At 42.5% G+C, this 8,697-nt stretch overlaps 2 non-coding genes across 2 annotated transcripts; both read left to right on the top strand.

Annotated features, from left to right (window-relative positions):
• Positions 1-76: 76 nt before the first annotated feature.
• Positions 77-148, top strand: AC3HAE_009737 (transfer RNA alanine (anticodon CGC)). Its single transcript has one exon. It is a non-coding gene; the product is annotated as a tRNA-Ala (tRNA).
• A 789-nt stretch (positions 149-937) lies between these two features.
• AC3HAE_009736 (transfer RNA serine (anticodon AGA)) lies at positions 938-1,019 on the top strand. The gene has a single exon. It is a non-coding gene; the product is annotated as a tRNA-Ser (tRNA).
• Positions 1,020-8,697: the final 7,678 nt, after the last annotated feature.

The raw sequence follows: 8,697 nt of genomic DNA, 5'->3' as shown, positions 1-8,697 counted from the left end.
TCAACCTATTGATTGGCCGTATCATTAAGCAAAGCTTCGGGTATTTATGGTAGAGATGTAGGCCAAAGAACAAAAAGGGGATGTAGCTCAGTGGTAGAGCGCATGCTTCGCATGTATGAGGCCCCGGGTTCAATCCCCGGCATCTCCACAATACAGGGAGAGAAAAACGACGTTTATGTCAGTTGTAGAGGTAAACAATTATCCGATCACGTGACATTGCTGAAATTTACTGTTTAATGAATGTTTAAACAGTAATGCGTTATACTGTTTAAAGGATCAACAGAAACATGTCATGGTAGTGCAGGCCTCTTTCGTTGTATTCTCAATCGTTTGCTGAAGCATTTCTCTTGACCTGAGAGTGGTGCTGTGGCTTGGCTGGTCATAGTGACTGTCTAGTCAACAGAAGATGCAGGGTTCTAATCACAGCAGTACGTTGTGTTATGTAAGTACCCCACTCAATTGGAATCCCTTTAGATGCCAGTTCTGATGGCTTCACACATGAGCGGGTCGCGCTACATGAGACATATTTCATTGGTGTCTCAAGTGAACAAATCAAAAGTGGTACTGCGGCTTAGCTGGTCAAAGCACCTGTCTTGTAAATAGGACACCCTGGGTTCAACTCCCAGTCTCTATGAAATGTACGATACCCTAGTGCCAGTCGATGACCTATTTGTCCCTTCTATCGTTAAGCAAAGCTTCAGGAATCGGTTGTACAGATGTACGACTGAAGTAACACAAGGGATGTTTCTCAACGGCAGAGCGTATGCTTCTCATGTAGAAGGCCTGAGGTTCAATCCCTGCCATCTCCGAGATGTGATCCAAGCACGCTTCTGTCATGAATTGAAGACTATTTCAAAATTAGATCAAGCAACCTACCCTAAATGTTCCACACTCTTAGTGTTCGAGCAACTCAGAGACTTGAAAGTGACGTCGGTGTGTTGTCGTGGCCGAGTGGTTAAGGCGATGGACTAGAAATCCATTGGGGTCTCCCCGCGCAGGTTCGAATCCTGCCGACAACGGTTGCACCTGTGCAACTTTTTCCATTCCCGAGTTCCGTCAACGCATGGCCACATCGTACGGTGACACTGCGTGAATTGAGTGCAAATATGTCAATCTTAGCATGTAGGAGGCGACATCTTCAATCCCTGGCCTTTTCTGGATGAGGTCCAAGCATCCAATGTTTTTAACACCATGCTCTCCCGACATGAGATGTTAATCTTCAAAGGTCTGATAGATCTGAAGACCAGTAGTTGTCATGTCCGTCAACGGTTGCAGGGTAATCAGTGCATAGGTTTCCATATGCTAGTGCTGTTTAACACGTTAATTTGACAAGTGCTGACGGCCACAGAAGGCAAAAACGTTTCTTGTGTCACGATGATTGAGGCCTGCTGACAGCTGTTGGCCAGTGCTTCCATCGGCAGGTACACAATTTCTCTACACAGTGTTATGCCGTAGTGCCAGTCAATAACCGCATTTCTCCCTTGTATCGTTAAGCAAAGCTACATGTATCGCTTGCACACACGTACAATTGAAGTAATCGGCCCATCTGTACAGCTTCCCATGTAGGAGTGCTGAGGTCCGATCACTAAGATGTGATCAAAGCAAGCTGTTGTCAAGAGTGTAAGACCATTTCAAAATGTGATCACACAACCTCAAACGTTGCAGTCTATTACTGTTCGGACAACTGATAGAGTTGAGGTCGAAAAGCACCATTGTCCTGTCCAGCCACGTCAGGAGAGTCTCAAAAATCCACATATAAATACAGACCAGTTCACACACAAATGCAAACAAGTTCACAAATGAAAAGCGTCTTGGAAATTCAAGTTTAACAGTTTGTATATGAATGTAACAACATTCAAATACATTTTTGATGAAAATTGCAAATATTTTTTTAAATTCATATATTTATGGATTTATATTACATTTATTTAAAACAAGACACATTTGTGTGTGGATCAGAAATGTGTTTGTGAAACTTATTTTTCTTCATGGTTTTATTTTACATAAATACATGCCGATATCCATTTGTGTGTGCATTGAAATGTATTTGTGAGAAGAGAGTAATTTATGTATAAATCACAAAATACATTTGTGAATCCTTCTCTGTGCATTCATTATTAATGAGACTGTTCTGACCCCATATTACATCCCTAACTGTGAATTACACTCAGAGCAGAGCATCCTTTCTCAGCACACTGTGAATGTCGGCACACATCGAATAATAGATTATTCGTTCATACCACCCACTGATATTCAACCATGAAAGTTTTGAGTTATTAACATCCCTACTTTATAGAGTCTGATTACGTCGAAGAGGAAGCTTTTGCTGAAGATGGGAGATTTGTTCGCCGTCCCACCAATCGCCTGAAGCCAGATGCTGTGCCAACAATTTTTAATTTTAGTGGCTACAGTTATAATATATTATATATATAATATATAATAGCTATAGTGCTGGAGACACGGACAGACCTGTCAAACCGGACCCGGTGTTCAAATGGTGACCGTGTTAACTGGTGACCACCCGCCGAATGCGTCGCTTGTTGTCGTGGCTACGGCAGATGTTGGAAATCGGGACCAGACGCGTAGCTGTGCTTGCGAATGCCTCTTTGATTCGTTTTCAATAAAAATGGTAAAAATATTCCCATCTCATTCGTATTTGGAGTCTAATTGGAGGAAACGTGTCACGTTTAACCGTTTTAAGCCAAAATGAATGGAAAATTAATGTTTACAAATATATAAACATTACGGGATTTAAACTCATTCCATTGTGGGGGTAAAACATTGCAAGTGTGGAGTCTATTCCATTGTGCCGTTGACCCACCGAGATGGCATCAGCTGCAGTACTAAAAATCACAACTAGTCTTCCTGAAAACTGGAAAAGCAGCCAGATCAACTTGTGACCCGACTGTCCATGTTATTATAGACCATGGTATTTGTCTCCTTTCCAAAAAGAAGAGGCCATTACACCAGTTATTCAAAACCTAATGTGTGTCCCTCCCTCCACTGCTTGAAACCAGCCAAAAACACTCTTATGCACTCTGTCGCTATCTATTGGGTCGCCTAATGTGGCGTCGTCTCTAAGCAGCGAGCTCCAGAATCATGGTGACGCAAGGCAGTATCACTCTGAGGCACAACGTTTATTCAGCTCAACAAAGCATACGTTTACAAATATATAAACATTACGGGATTCGAACTCATTCCATTCTGGGGAAAAAACATTGCAAGTTGGGAGTCTATTCCATTGTGCCGATGAGCCACAGTGTTGAAGCAGCTAGCAGCAACTTCGGAAATCAACGTGATGCAAGGCGGTATCACTTTGAGACAAAGTTTATTCAGAAAAGCAAAGCATACGTATAGGTTGTCAAAGGGATGACAACGCCCCTGACTTCAGTTATTTCAGTAAAGTATGCAAGCACAAAAGTGGCATATATGACACATCATCATTATGTACAGTGTCAGATATAGATGTAGAGATTGTTCGAACACATTGATAGGTTGCATGATACATGATACATGGCACAAATCCCAATTAGAGAAAGACTAGGATTTTGGAACAAACAATGGATTGTATATATATACTGCTTTCCGGAGTGGCCCCCATTTAGGGCGTTTAGCAGACGCTTCTATCCAAAGCGACTTATAATAAGTAAATTTGTCAGAAGAAAGAGAAACAACAATATCTAAACAAAGCATACGTACAGGTTGTCCAAGCGATGGGCCTACGCAGATCAGGGGGCCTATCATGAGCCAGTAAAAAAAAAATTATAATATATTTTCACTGCCTTATGATAGGCCCCTGATCGTCGTAGGCCCTGGGGCTTCAGCCCAGGTAAGCCCGTGCATTAAGGCGGCGTTGCATTGGAGTGACACATAAAAAGTGCCCAGAGTGTGGCAATTACATAATCAATTAATTGTTTTTAATTGGTTGGTTCAACCAACAAGCAGCTGGTTGAACCTATTTAAGGGTGGCACAAATGTCACAATAATGTGGGAGTAGGTATGTATTGAGAGAGAGAGAGAGAGAGAGAGAGAGAGAGAGAGAGAGAGAGAGAGAGAGAGAGAGAGAGAGAGAGAGAGAGAGAGAGAGAGAGAGAGAGAGAGAGAGAGAGAGAGAGAGAGAGATTCTGTTCTTATTCAGCAACTTATTGACTTTAAAGTCAAGAATAAGTACCCTGAGGGGTTGAATAAGCAACAGCGGTTCGTAATAAAAAGAAGAGCCTCCAACTTCGTGCTCCAGGGTAAGTAAAAGTAATAAACAAAAAATGACTTGGGGAATAATCAAATAAAAAAATGCTAATGTTAACATTAAATCGACCATTTCTGACCAGATGGAGCCCTCCACTACATATTGGTGTTGCTTACTCACAAAAAAGCTGCGTAAGCAACTTCTCACGCAAACGTTCGGATGTACAAAGACTGACTTGACGTGAGAAAGTGCGGTTCTCCACGCAAACTAAATGCCTGGCTTACGCACATTTCTGCTGCATTTTGTCAGTTGGCGGCACATAGAAGCAATGCAGCGCAACAACATTAAGCCTACGCGATCACGAGTCATGAAGTAATATTGCAATATGAGGCGAGTTCAAAGTGGATTTGAACGTTGGAATGCATGATCTTAAATGCGCTTCAATCATGCGTTATTGTTGTCGAGACGCATAATGTGACACTGTTGTTAGGCTAAACTTAATCAGACCCATAAAACTAAATTGTCAATATTGGAATTAAAAGGAAGCCCCAGCAATATTATTTTCAGTGATGGCTTGTTTATTAAACGTTACATATTTTCCAGACCACGCATTACATATGATCTCTCTTCACACATTTGTTGTGAAATTATTGACTGCAATATTATTATGTGATGTTGAGTGGAGTAAGCACAAGCCATTGTTACTTAAAATCAATCCATCAATGATTGATGGTACATATTGACACATTGGGTGTATGGATACAACCTATCGTCAGCATGCATCCAAATAAATGAGAATATAAAAGCTTGCGCAAAATGTGGCAATAATCGATAGGTTGACAATGGCAGTGTTGGCCTTGTTAGAAGATGGTCGCATTCAAAATTAACAGGTATTCCGCGACTATTATGATTTTTTGGTCAAAGAGGAGCCGATCCCAAATCACAGCTGCCACCCTTTGCTCAAATAGGGCGAGCTCCCAGACTCCGCCCCGCTGCGCTCTGACCCACGCTTCTCCGGTGGGCAGAGACCTTTCTTTTTACGTCCACCTTGATGTCCGACCACTTTTTTTTTATGTCAGTCACAGTTCGGCTTTCCACCCCAACCTCATTGACCGACTTGGCAACGTTTTCCCACGCCAGTTTTTTGCTTTTGGTGCTGATTCCGGAGGAAAGAGAGCCAAACAAGATCTTATTTCAGGCCTCTACCTCCGAAATCAGCACCTCCACCTCGCATTCACTAAAGTTATTTTTTCTTCCTTTCTCCATGTTCTCCTTTCTCCTAACGAGCGCGCTACTGCAGGCCTATTTATACGAATTAGCATATTAAATGAGGGAGGAGACTGGGCGGAGAGACGGGCTCGTGCATGTGTGCTCAATTTCACTTTAATTGGGATGTACAAAGAGAATCTGCGTATATGTCCTCGCTGATATGATAGTGAATTGGAATCATTTTTGTTTAGATTGTTAATGCATACCTCACTGCATTGACACGACTGGGGTCGAAAAGGTGTCTTGTGGTAGACACCTTTGAGATGACCACCATCTGGAATGGCACATCACGGGGGATGAGGAGGGTAAGGACCATAGTTGCTTTTAAAAGGAATTGATTAACAATAAAAACATCTTAAAAACTCAACTCATCTCTTACAGCTTGACGTTATGGAGTGGGACGTGCTGATCGGGGCTGTCTGCAAAGACGGACATTGGACATTAGTTGTAACTGCACTTTAATTAATGCAATTTATGTAGCTATATTTACTACTCTAAGATTACACTAACGTATCCGGTCTGTAAAAGGCCATGTATCCAAAGGAGGGACGGGCCGTCTATGCTGATCCCTTCGGGGCAACCGCAGACAAAATAAAACAGTGCATGGATTCAACAAGGTAAGCAAATCCAGAATATATTCTAAGGCATTTTATATGTCAAGTATGTTAAATTATTTCTGGTGTGCAAGTAACAAACAATAGTTTTATTTATTGTTTGTCTTCAGGGCTTTCATGCGCAAAAAAAAGGTGAACCCGTCGAGGTGGCTGTGCGCCTCATCCCCGCCAGCAGGACCTTACTTCATGTGGGGTTATTGTTTGCAAAGTAAGATTATGTGCCCAATAACAATCTTAAACCTTTTAAAAGGAAAATAATAATACTAACCTGTATTTTAAGATCGCAGAGCTTATGTTGCAAGGTGCTGCCATGGAGTTTGAGGTGGATGAGGTGGGGATAAACTCCATGTGCACAAAAATGGCCAGCAAACTGTTGCAGGATTCTGGTACGCTTCAATCAATTATTGTATATGGACCTCACCAAAACATTTGCCTATAGGCCTACTTAATCCATTGTGCAATTTGAAAATCGTTTAACAGATGACCTGACAGAACTCTGCCGTTTTTGTGGGGAGGAGAGCAGCACCTCAGAGGCAACCGTGGACCATTGGGTAGTCAGCCTTTAAAGTAAGTCTAAATTGCATTCTTTAGTAAAACAAATATCTAATTGATCTATCTTCTTTCAGATTGAATGCACATTGTGTTCCTTATGGTTCCACTGGGTGTGTGTTGGAAGGCCCAACATTAACACAGATTATCGTTGCCGAGTATGTGAATGAGCGGCACAGGAGTCCCTGCTAGGCAGTTCCTGTTATTTTATTTTATTTCATTTATTATTTTTCTGATTTATTTAATTTCTTGCTCAGGAGGTAGAGCGGGTTGGCTGGTAACCGCAAGGTTGCTGGTTCGATCCCCGGCTCCTCCTAGCTGAGTGTCGCGGTGTCCCTGAGCGAGACGCCTCACCCTGACTGCTCCTGACCCGCTGGCTGTCGCCCTGCGTGGTTGATTCCACTGTCGGTGTGTGAATGTGTGCATGAATGGGTGAATGTCAGTCAACACTGTAAAGCGCTTTGGATAAAAGCGCTATATAAATGAGGACCATTTTTACCATTTATTGCCAGACCAACGCTCAATCGTAGATTTAGAGTTAGTCTGGGGAAGCTGCTTGATCAAGGCCTGATCAACGGGCCTAGTTCAAAAGACTCTTTACGCAATTGGCTAGTGGTGTAAAACCAGCCAATAGTGCGCCAGAGGGGAAAGCCAGCTTGGTGATTGGCTCCCGCAAAAGCGTATCAAAACTAGAAAGAAATGTATTGCTCTTCTCCAGACCCTTCTGCAGGGCAAACTCAAATCGCCGGCAGAATGGGCGGGGCTACCCCAGTCTAAGGGGGGGCTTGGCACTTGGTTCTATGGACCTCCTTACTGTACCGACAGTGAGATATTGTTGTTTCTGTTTCTTCTAAGAAATGTACTTATTTTAAGTCACCTAGAATAAAAGCATCTGCTAAACCTCATGAATGTAAGTGGCCACTCAGAAAAGATTAAATGCAATCCATCCTTTGTTCCAAAATCCTAGTCTTTCTTTGTTGGGATTTGTGCCATGTATCATGTATCATGCAACCTATCAATGTGTTCGAACAATCTCTGCATCTATATCTGACACTGTACATAATGATTGTGTCATATATGCCACTTTTGTGCTCGTATACTTAAAAAATAACTGAAATAACTGAAGTCAGGGGCGTTGTCATCCCTTTGACAACCTATACGAATGCTTTGCTTTTCTGAATAAACTTTGTCTCAAAGTGATACCGCCTTGCATCACATTGATTTCCGAAGTCGCTGCTAGCTGCTTACAGAGAAGATCCAGAGGAAGAGGACAACACCGTGGCACAATGGAATAGACTCCCAACTTGCAATGTTTTTTCCCCAGAATGGAATGAGTTCGAATCCCGTAATGTTTATATATTTGTAAACGTATGCTTTGTTGAGCTGAATAAACGTTGTGCCTCAGAGTGATACTGCCTTGCGTCACCATGATTCTGGAGCTCGCTGCTTAGAGACGACGCCACATTAGGCGACCCAATAGATAGCGACAGAGCGCATAAGAGTGTTTTTGGCTGGTTTCAAGCAGTGGAGGGAGTAATGAGTTTAAATCCCGTAACGTTTATATATTTGTAAACATTAATTTTCCATTCATTTTGGCTTAAAACGGTTAAACGTGACACGTTTCCTCCAATTAGACTCCAAATACGAATGAGACGGGAATGTTTTTACCATTTTTATTGAAAACGAATCAAAGAGGCATTCGCAAGCACAGCTACGCGTCTGGTCCCGATTTCCAACATCTGCCGTAGCCACGACAACAAGCGACGCATTCGGCGGATGGTCACCAGTTAACACGGTCACCATTTGAACTGAAACACCGGGCGCTGCTCTTATGCGCAGAGACAGAGCGCAGAAACGCGCTTGCCAGGCAGAGGAACGAGAGGTATTCTTAGCTTCTACTACTATATGAGAAATTGTCAATGTGTGATTGTCCTGCCAAGTGGGTATGCGTCAAGTCAACATTTCGAGATTATTGCTACGTGTCACGATTATTGTCCTTTATTGTCCTCCCCCCCCCCCCCCCCTTAACAATCCCGACCTGCTATAATCAGAATCAGAATCTTATTTATTGCCAAGTAT

Source organism: Micromesistius poutassou, assembly GCF_964030765.1.
Source record: "Micromesistius poutassou genome assembly, chromosome: 2".
Classification (NCBI taxonomy): domain Eukaryota; kingdom Metazoa; phylum Chordata; class Actinopteri; order Gadiformes; family Gadidae; genus Micromesistius; species Micromesistius poutassou.
This window is presented reverse-complemented; position numbering and strand designations above follow the sequence as displayed.